The following is an 11,551-nucleotide window of genomic DNA, read 5'->3' as shown; positions in this document are numbered from 1 at the left end:
GCATCACCCCTACAGGAGACGTGTTATTACACGAAGCGCGTCTAGGAGGAGCCTCTGCACGCCTTGACGTCACGCCACCGGATCAGGAGGTCCGGTGGCCATCATTTTTATCCACCGGTCAGTGCATTCAAGAGCTCATTCACACTATACTTGTATAGGTTATTATCACCCTGTACGTTTACTGTTTACCATAATGATATATACCCTAATAAATACATTTCACAATACTACACCATGAGCGTTTTCATCTCTATTACCTGGCACTGAGCCTCCACATCTCAGCCCAGCATTTTAGGAGTCCACCCAGGTTGGAGGATTTGGGATATAGGTCCGGACCATCATCTCTGGCAGCAGTCACCCCATTAACCACCAGAGGACACCTTTACCATCAGGCCGCACCTTCACGGGACCTTCGGCTTCATGGAATTTCTATGTGGACATTAAATTGCACTTCCGGTGAGTGGGCAATTTTTCTACACCTTCATGTTGGGATGTTGGAATATACCTATTTGGACTGATACCATATCACCTCGGACTGTTTGTCATTCAGTTTATAGGACTTTTTTCACTTTTTGTCATATTTATGACAGTGTGTTTTATTTGTATAGCGCTGCACACCCCATTTTTATGTTATATTCTTAGAAAGGCTCTGTGGTTCCTTTTTGTGCACCAGCAGCTTTATAAGGTGCGCTCTCTAACTCACACATTTACATGTTTCCAATAGCTCCCATGGAATCCCTGCCACTACTTCTAATGGTCATCTCAGAATCCTTGTCAGAACTTCTAGAATTGCCCAAAACAACGCTGGTGTGTCCTCTAATATTTATACTATGGAATCCTTGCCTGTACTTCTAATGGTACTCTAGAATCCCTGCCAGGATTGGCAACAGTATCTATCTATCTATCTATCTATCTATCTATCTATCTATCTATCTATCTATCCATTTCTATCTATCTATCTATCTATCTATCTATCTATCTATCTATCTATCTATCTATCTATCTATCTATCTATCTATCTATCTATCTATCTATTCATATCTATCTATGGCTTGTCTATCTATCTATCTATCTATCTATCTATCTATCTATCTATCTATCTATCTATCTATCTATCTATCTCTCTCTCTCTCTCTCAGCACCTAACAGACATCTCTATTTTTCCTATGAGGAGTGAAGAGGAGGGAATATTATAAGAACACATTTATATATATTCTGCCATTTCCAGCAGTATACGGAGGGCGCTCAGCACGCCTTCACTACACACCAGCACTCATCACAGCTTTTGCCTTGCGCTGCCTCAAGCATTGCCTACATCAGTATCGGTGGACCTACTGTCACTGCTTGTACATCTTCATCCAATACTTGCCTGAACAAGGCCTTAAAGTGACACTAAGCAATCTCCTTATTCTCCAAACATCATTCATGTACATCCGCTACTTAATGGCCCGTAATCTGTTTGTCATAAAATAGTTTCTCACCGTTTTGTGTTGTAATGTCCGCTGGGAGCTCCCAAACATCTCATTTTCCCTCTCATTTCCATTTTTTTAGAAGAAGTAGTGCAAGCTAGTTGTGGGCATGTGCACCTCTCTATGTACACTGCAATTCCCATAGTCCATCTCAGGAGCAAGCAAGAAAGGGTGGCTCCATTCCTACATACAGCGGGACTATGGAGAACGAACATAGCCATCCTCTAAAAGGAAGATGGACTACAGCAGCAAAAACCGGAATTTGTAGATTTGAAGGTGGCTGAAAGCATCCCCGCTTTCCTTGACTGAACATCAACCTGAAAGCAGGTGAGAATGGCGTTCCCTTTGCCTGCAGCCTCCTGGGATACCGATGAGGAGACAAGTCCCAGGAGGTGCCGGGATGTTGTTCTGCACATGCACTGAAGCACGTCATTAGAGGGCCAGCTGGCTGATCCTGGTTCTTGTAACCAGACCCCTGATGACGTGTCTTGTTATCAGCAAAAGCCCAGAAAAGACAGCAGCCCCCAAATGAAACAGTTGAAGACAATGGGGCTGCAGGACCCTGCTTGCAGCTGACAATTGGCAAAATACAACAGGACAACGTTGGATCTGTATATATTCACCAAAATAGAGTATTTAAAAATTACACTTGGAGGAGTGCCCTTTAAAGTGTATCTAAACTGAAGAACAAAAATATTTTGGCTTATAAGTCCTTGAATGTGGTGGCTGCATTAGTTTTCTTTTTTCAAGCTTTTTCTCTTTATTTTCACCTGGTGATCCGCCCATTAACACACTTCCTGTCTTAGGGTGACAACACTGACTTACTGTACTGTAACCATGAAGGAACAGTTGTCACCATAGGCTGCTCTCTTGATTTACAAACCCCTCCTCCTCTGCTCATCCCCATTACAAAGGGGGGTGTTGTTTAGTAGTATATTTATGTTTTGTGCTGCCTCGGGTAACACAAAAAAATCTGCTGCCCCCAACGCCCGCCCACCCAGCTGCCTGCCTGCTCCCTCGCTGGCCCGCCTACCACCCATGGTTCCCTCCCCCCCCCCCCCCCCCAGAAGAGAGACTCTTCGTCACACCCTTCCTGGAGTCCGCTCTTCTTCCTAGTCCTGGTGTCCCTTGGAAACCTCAGCGCAATCGCCACATAGGTGCCGGCACATGACAACCAACATCCTTTCTTCTGGGGGGGGGGGGGGGGGGATGGCATCACCCCCCTGAAAGATTCCACCCAAGCAAACGCCTTGTTTGTCTCCCGGCAAATGCGCCCCTGGTGTTTTGTAGTCCACAGAAGATGGCTGGGAAAGCTGAAAATGCTAACTAAAACCCACAGTGATGGTGTAGAAGTGGCGCACAACAGTGATAAGCCAATAATAATAATATCAAATAACATAAATTCCAAAAGATTAAATCAACCAATAACATTTCAAAAAGAATCATTAATATGTGAGAAAAAATTAATATGTGAGAAAAATTTATGTGAATCCAAATCAAACTTCACATATTTAAATCCACCATGTGATCGGAAAAACCTCCAGTGAAAAGCAAAATATCCAGTGGTAAAAAAACAGGGGTCACAGTGCGCCCCCACACGGGTGTGCACTTACCAGCGCTCTCTTGTCCTCTGTTTGGCAGGTGAGAAAAAGAAGAGGGTTTTTAGCTGGTAATCGATAATACAGGAGGTGAAAGGAATCCCCAATATCCACTTGTTCAGCCACCTACGCACAAGGATCTCACAAGGTATCCCATGTCACTCCATGGACAACCATATCATGTAAATAGAAGGAACAAGGCCCGCTCCAGTGGTGCAGTAGAAATATATCGAAAGCTTTAAAAGTTGCACTTACAATATAAACAAAAAATACAAGCCCAAATGCAGTGTGGAAAAGTGGAGACCGCTTAGGTGCTCTCACCACCTCCGGAACAAACAACATCAGACGCCGTCCCACGTCACTTCCGGTTTGCCGCCCTGACGCGTTTCGCCATTTCTGACTTACTCATAGGGGACCCAGATGGCGATAAAGAATCCTGACAGAGGTATTGTTAGGAAAGGGCTCACCACTGGTGGTGTTGTGGCTCACCTGCTCTATGGGCTGCAGTACTAGGACCTACCAGCGAGTGCCGTTCAGCAGTCAGGATCTCACCTCCTGCAATCAAGCCATCACCTGAGGCTGGTTGCAGGAGGTGTACTTAAACAGCATCATGCCTGTAACCAGTGCCTTGGTGTTTGTTCCCTTGAGCCTGTGATATCTTGTTATCTTGTTTTCCTGAACCTGCTACCTGTTACCTACTCCTGTGATCCGCTCCGTGTCCTGTCTGCCTCCCTGCACCCCATGTTTGATCTGCTGTGTATGACCTCGGCTAGTCCTGACTGCGCTTTTATTCTGCAAATGTATATATTGAGAAGGTTTTGGTTATTTGGTTTTTGTTTGCACTGTGCATTTGTATATTGGTGTGTCTCACAAATAAATTATATTATCTACATCCAGGGGCGGACTGACAACTCATGGGGCAATAGGGGATTATGGGGCCCCTGTGTCCTCACCCACACTCAAACCACACCCAAAAAAGCCTATGAAAGGTACCAGGAGCATCTCATGGGACCCCCAGGCAATAGAGAGTCATGGGGGCCCCTGTGTTCTCACCCACACACAAACCACACCCAAAAAAGCCTATTAAAGGTACTAGGGGCATCTCATGGGGCCCCCTACTGACCCTGGGCCCTCAAGCAGTGCCCGAGTGCCCAAATGGTCAGTCCGCCCCTGTCTACATCACTCCTGAAGCCTGATATTCCGTGTCAGTCCACACATCTCTGGTCATATCTGGATTACTGACAGGTATAACCCTCTCTTACTCTATCCAAAATGAAAAAACAATTGCCTTTAGTTACATTTTTAGAATTTTTTTTAAACCACTTTCCGTCCGGCTTCCTGGATCCTGGAGGACATCATATGACATACTCCCATTCATGTGCCCTAGCAGCCGCAATGTGTCCATAGGACTTAGATCGGTATACCAGGCCGGTCCCGGTACCATGTGACCACTGTAACCAATCACAACAGTCACATGCCATTTGTATACAATGAATGGCTTTCATTCATAGCCATTCATTATGTACAGTATGTTTGTGATGATCTCTGTGATTGGTCACAGTGATCACATGGTACCGACAGGGCCAATCACAGCCCTTTAAAAAGTTTCAAATTTAAAAAAAATATTACTTTTTTTTTTTTTTTAACATACTGATCACCACCACACCAGTCATATGATGATGCTATACTGCACTGGTGACAGTATGTAAAAAAAAATTAATTTCTTCAAATTCCAAAAAATTTTGACAAAAGGTACTAAGTGCCTTGGACTGTCTACTTTCCAAAAAGGGGGCATTTGGGGGGTATTTCTACTGTCCAGGCATTTTAGGGCCTCAAAAAAGACACACCATCAGTAAATCAAGACTGATCACTTTTCAAATATATAAATAACCAGTGGAGTAAATAGAACCTTCAGGGCCCCAGTGAAAGAAACCATGGCAGAACTACAAGGGTCACAAAGTGCGACCTTTGTGTCCCTTGTAGTTCTGCCATTTTTGTTCTTTTCTTTTCTTTTTTTCTTAGCATTTTTTTCTTTTCTTTTTTTTCTACAATATTTTTTTAAATTATTTTTTTTACTATTTTTTAGGAGCCCTGTTGGGGGGCTTTTGTGAGATATCAGGGATCTAAACAGACCTCTGATGTTCCACCTTTGAGACACAGAAAGGAGATTGAGGACAAAGTCCTCAAGCCCACAGTAAACACAGTTTCCTATGCTTTTCCTATGTTTCAGTTATAAATGGACAGAGTCAGTGATCTATACAGAGTCTACTTTCCAAAAAGGGGGCATTTGGGGGGGTATTTCTACTGTGCCAGCATTTTAGGGCCTCAAAAAAGACACGCCATCAGCACTGATCACTTTTCAAATATATATCCAGTGGAGTAACTAGAACCTTCAGGGCCCCAGTGAAAAAAACCATGAAAGGCCTTCAGACCCTCGTCCATAAGTGCGACCTTTGTGACCCTTGTAGTTCTGCCATTTTTGTTATTTTCTTTTCTTATATTCTTACCATTTTTTTCTTTTCTTTTTTTTCTACAATATTTTTTAAATAATGTTTTTACAATTTTTTAGGAGCCCTGTTGGGGGGCTTTTGTGAGATATCAGGGGTCTAAACAGACCTCTGATGTTCCATCTTTGAGACACAGAAAGGAGTCACGCAGTCCTCAAGCCCACAATAAACACAGTGTACTATGCTTCAGTTATGAATGGACAGAGTCAGTGATCGGTACAGAGTCTCCATTCAGAAAAGGAAGGGGTAGTAAATTACATAATTACCAGCCCCTTCCCTGGTCTCCATCCTGACAGATCCCCTGCAGCAGCCGGCAAGAAAGAAAGTGGGGAGCCTGGCAGCGCTGCGGGAGAAGAAAGGGGGCCAGAGAGAATGGGGGGGCATGGAAAGAACTCGAGGGGATGGAGCGCAGCAGAAAAGCTGAATAGGAGGAGCGGTGGGGGGTGGCTGCATATAGAGGAACCGATCTCTCAATGTTCCTCCTGCAGTCGCTGAATGCCAGCTTCTCCTCCTCTCCCAGATCAAATACCACCAAAAGGAAACTTTGTCTCAAAAAATGATAAAAAATTAATTTGGGCACAGTGTTGCATGACCGAGTAATTGTCATTCAAAGTGTGTCAGCTCTGAAAGCTGAACATTGTCCTGGGCAGGAAGGGGGTGAAAGTTTCCGGAATTGAGCTGGTTAAACCACATTAGTGTCACTTTAACAAAATATTCCAATGTAACAAAAAGTAATACATAGAATGGGTTGTGTGTCTTTTATTGAACATGAAGGGTTCCATTTGTTTTGTAATCTCTCCCAACCCCCCCCCCCCCCTTACGAGGAATGCGATCCGGGTCGTATAATCAGGGCCTACAGATCTGGGTCTAGAATGCATAACTAATAGCAACAGGCGAATTCCGGGATTCTCTGACTTGCTATCTCATGGAATCAGTGAAACATCTGTGACTCCAGGGCAGTGTGGGGAATACTCAGGGAGTTGCACATAGTTCCTGCTTTTCTTTTGTTTCCACTGAAGTGGTGGAGGACACAAATCCCCCGTCATTGTCCTCCTGCTTCGTCAAGGGAGTGGAAGGAACTTGGCTGGAGTTGTGGAATCCGTCCTTAGGTCAGATATGTGAGTGAGCCTGCGTGGAGGGGCCGAGGATCTGTTTTCAGGTACGTCCCCGCTTGCCTTGGCTGAACGTCAGCTTTTTCCTTGCAGTCATAACAGACGGAAAAAAAACCTTCTTGTACTGTAACTTCGATATGAGGAATCTGTGTTTTCCAGATTTTCCATGCTGGTTCTTGGAGATCTATGGACTGTGGAAACCTGACTGTGGAACATGCAAGTAGTAGTAGTTCTGGCGCACGTCCCTTAGATCTCTCGCAAACTGGACGGTTTTAATGCGGATCATAGGGGCATCTGGCGTTTCCTTTTTCTGCCTCTAAACGCTCACGCATGTTAGTCTATGTGGCTATACACACATAGGCATTTAGAGGCAGGGGCGTTGGGAGGTAGAAATAAACCCTCTGCTAGCTCATCCAGGAGCAATGGCAGAAAAAATGCTTGACGCATCTAAACGTGCATTAATACTAGGCGTGTTTAGCTCTTGAGCATAAAATCATTTCAGTGGCCAGAACAAATTATTATTCTGGCCAATGAAATTAATTGAAACCCAAGCACTCGATGCGCCTAAATGCGTTACTCGCATTTACAAGCATCAATTGTTTTTTCTGCCAAAACGCTGCTGCCAGGAGGAAAAGTATCTAAGAGAGAGTGCATGAGGCCTTAAAGTTGAAGTTCACTCCACTCAACACCCTTGTAGCCCAACCCTGTCCTGCTCTCATGATTGGACAATTGGACGTGATTTTTTTTCTCCCCAATACCGTTTTTGAGGGGGGTGCTTTCAAGATTTTTTTCCTTGGCAAGTCATGGTTCTGGCATGCACCCCTTAAAGTGCACCTTCACCACCCCCATCCAATTAACACCCTTGCATGGACATCATTTGTTTTCTCCCCATTACCTTTTATTGGGGGTTCTTCAGGGATTCTCAACCAAACAAGTAGTTGTAGTACTGGTGTGCTCCCCTTAAAGTTGACCTTCACTCTTTCTATCCGCTTAACACCCTTGCAGTCCTCCCCATCCTGTGCTCACCATTAGACGTCATTTTTTTTCTCCCCAATATCTTTTTTTGGGGTGCTTCCAGGATTCTCAACGAGAGAAGTAATTGTATTTCTGGTCCTCGCCCCTTAAAGCTGACCTTCACTCTCCCCATCCACTTAACGCCATTGCAGTCCTCTCCCTCCCTACGATCACAATTGGGCATCATTTTTTTTTCTCCCTTATACCTTTTATTGGAGGTGCTTCCAGGATTTTTGCCTAGGGCAAGTATTTGTAGTTCTGGCATGCACCCCTTAAAGTGCACCTTCACCTCCCCCATCCAACTAACACCCTTGCATGGACATCATTTGTTTTCTCCCCGTTACCTTTTATATCAGCGCTGAGCAAACTGTTGGCGCTTTATAAATACTGTATAATAATAATAATAATAATTGGGGGTTCTTCCGGGATTCTCAACTAAACAAGTAGTTGTAGTACTAGTACGCACCCCTTAAAATTTACCTTCACTCTCTCTATCCATTATCACCCTTGCAGTCCTCCCCATCCTGTGCTCACCATTAGACGCCATTTTTTTTCTCCCCAATATCTTTTTTTTGGGGTGCTTCCAGGATTCTCAACGAGAGAAGTAATTGTAGTTCTGGTGCTCACCCCTTAAAGCTGACCTTCACTCTCCTCATCCACTTAACGCCATTGCAGTCCTCTCCCTCCCTATGATCACAATTGGGCATCATTTTTTTTCTCCCTAATACCTTTTATTGGCGGTGCTTCCAGGATTTTTGCCTAGGGCAAGTATTTGTAGTTCTGGCATGCAACCCTTAAAGTGTACCTTCACCTCCCCCATCCAATTAACACCCTTGCATGGACATCATTTGTTTTCTCCCCATTACCTTTTATTGGGGGTTCTTCCGGGATTCTCAACTAAACAAGTAGTTGTAGTACTAGTACGCACCCCTTAAAATTTACCTTCACTCTCTCTATCCACTTAACACCCTTGCAGTCCTCCCCTATCCTGTACTCAGCATTAGACGTAATTTTTTTTTCTCCCCACTATCTTTTTTTGGGGTGCTTCCAGGATTCTCTAGAGAAGTAATTGTAGTTCTGGTGCTCGCCCCTTAAAGCTGACCTTCACTCTCCCCATCCACCTAACGCCATTGCAGTCCTCTCCCTTCCTACGCTCACAATTGGACATCATTTTCTTCTTCCCAATACCTTTTTTTGGGGGTGCTTCCAGGATTTTTGCCTAGGGCAAGAATTTGTAGTTCTGGCATGCAACCCTTAAAGTGGAACTTCACTGCCCCCATCCATCACAGATGGACATTTTTTTTTTCCCCCATTACCCTTTATTGGGGGTTCTTCTGGGATTCTCAACTAAACAAATAGTTGTAGTACTGGTGTGCACCCATTAAAGTTGACCTTCACTCTCCCCATCCATTTAACACCCTTGCAGTCCTCCCCTATCCTGTGCTCAACATTAGACGTCATTTTTTTTCCCCTCACTATCTTTTTTTGGGGTGCTTCCAGGATTCTCAACTAGAGAAGTAATTGTATTTCTGGTGCTCGCCCCTTAAAGCTGACCTTCACTCTCCCCATCCACCTAACGCCATTGCAATCCTCTCCCTTCCTACGCTCACAATTGGACATCATTTTTTTCTTCCCAATACCTTTTTTTGGGGGTGTTTTCAGGATTTTTGCATAGGGCAAGAATTTGTATTTCTGGCATGCAACCCTTAAAGTGGAACTTCACCACCCCCATCCATCACAGATGGACATATTTTTTCCCCATTACCTTTTACTGGGGGTTCTTCTGGGATTCTCAGCGAAACAAGTAGTTGTAGTACTAGTGCGCACCCCTTAAAGTTGACCTTCACTCTCTCTATCCACTTAACACCCTTGCAGTCCTCCCCATCCTGTGCTCACTATTAGATGTAATCTTTTTCCCCTCACTATCTTTTTTTGGGGTGCTTCCAGGATTCTCAACCAGAGAAGTAATTGTAGTTCTGGTGCTCACCCTTTAAAGTTAACCTTCACTCTTCCCATCCACCTAACGCCATTGCAGTCCTCTCTCTTCCTATGCTCACAATTGGACATCATTTTTTTCTTCCCAATACCTTTTTTTGGGGTGCTTCCAGGATTTTTGCATAGGGCAAGTATTTGTAGTTCTGGCATGCAACCCTTAAAGTGGAAATTCACCACCCCCATCCATCACAGTTGAATTTTTTTTTTACTGGGGCTTTCTTCCAGGATTCTCAACTAAACAAGTAGTTGTAGTACTAGTGCGCACCCCTTAAAGTTGACCTTCACTCTCACTATCCACTTAACACCCTTGCAGTCCTCCCCATCCTGTGCTCACTATTAGATGTAATCTTTTTCCCCTCACTATCTTTTTTTGGGGTGCTTCCAGGATTCTCTACCAGAGAAGTAATTGTAGTTCTGGTGCTCACCCTTTAAAGTTGACCTTCACTCTCCTCATCCACCTAACGCCATTGCAGTCCTCTCTCTTCCTATGCTCACAATTGGACATCATTTTTTTCTTCCCAATACCTTTTTTGGGGGTGCTTCCAGGATTTTTGCATAGGGCAAGTATTTGTAGTTCTGGCACTCAACCCTTAAAGTGGAAATTCACCACCCCCATCCATCACAGATGGACATATTGTTTTCCCCATTACCTTTTATTGGGGGTGCTTCCAGGATTCTTACCTAAAAAAGTAGTTGTAGTACTGGTGTGCACCCCTTAAAGTGTAGCTTCACCACCTGCATCCATCACAGATGGACATATTTTTTTTTCCCCATTACCTTTTATTGGGGGTGGTTCCGGGATTCTCACCTAAACAAGTAGTTGTAGTATTCGTGCGCACCCCTTAGAGTTGATCTTCACTCTCCCCATCCACTTAACACCCTTGCGCCCCTCCCTCCTTCCACTCTCACAATTGGACTTCATTTTTCTGAGCTGCCTCCATGATTCTCACCTAGGTAAGTACTTGTTTGGAGGAGAATCCTGGAAGCACCCCAAAAAAGGTATTTGGGAGAAAAAAAACATGTCCAATTGTGAAAGCAGGAATGGGTGCAAGGCTGTTAATTGGATGGAAGTGCCGAAGGTCCACTTAGGTAGTTAGGAAAGTGGACCTTTACCATCCCCATCCAATTAACACCCTTGCATCTCTCCCCCTTCCAGCATGGACATTATTTTTTCCTCCCCAATACCTTTTTTTGGGGGTGCTTCTGGGATTCTCACCTAGACAAGTAGTTGTAGCTCTGGTGTGCACCCCTTTAAGGGGACCTTTCCCCCCCTATTCAAACCCTTGCACCCCTCCCTCCTCCCACTCATACATTTGAACAAGTAGTTGTAGTTCTGGTGTGCACCCATTAAAGTATACCTTCAACACCCCGATCCAATTAACACCCTTGCCCATCTCCCCCACCTCCACCCTTGCACCTAAATGAAAGACATTCGTGCAGCACAGGAAATAGCCCAATAACATTCTTCTTTTTTTTTTTTTGACCCATTTGCACCGAACAAATGTACATACACTTTCACTGGGTGAATTGCAATGCAATTTTTTAATAAATGCAACCCGTGGTATCTCCTGTCCCCCATAGTGACACATCGAGTCCTTTGTTTGGACTAGAAGACATCTTGCACCCAACACAGATCTCTCTTCAGAGGTGTGAGAGTGTGAATGAACCCTTAGGGTAGATTTTGATGTGCATCCAAACAGGGGCGGACTGACAACTCATGGGGCCCCCGGGCAATAGGAAATCATGGGGGCCCTGTGTCCTCACCCACACTCAAACCACATCCGAAAAAGCCTATGAAAGATACCAGGGGCATCTCATGGGGCCCCCTATTGACCCCGGGCCCTTGGGCACTGCCT

General features: G+C 44.6%; 1 protein-coding gene across 1 annotated transcript in view; it reads left to right on the top strand.

Annotated features, from left to right (window-relative positions):
• The first annotated feature begins 6,553 nt into the window (after window positions 1-6,553).
• The window catches only part of LOC149452180 (FRAS1-related extracellular matrix protein 1-like), a 278,816-nt gene continuing 273,818 nt past the window's right edge, over window positions 6,554-11,551 (top strand). The window contains exon 1 of the mRNA XM_089689678.1: window positions 6,554-6,733. The gene's annotated coding sequence lies outside the window, so the exon portion shown is untranslated. The remainder of the gene's footprint in view (window positions 6,734-11,551) is intronic.

Source organism: Staurois parvus, unplaced genomic scaffold, assembly GCF_062004578.1.
Source record: "Staurois parvus isolate SC_StPar_1 unplaced genomic scaffold, SC_StPar_1.0 ptg000491l, whole genome shotgun sequence".
NCBI lineage: Eukaryota > Metazoa > Chordata > Amphibia > Anura > Ranidae > Staurois > Staurois parvus.
Note: the sequence above shows the minus strand (reverse complement) of the source record. Positions and strands in the feature narration are given on the sequence as shown.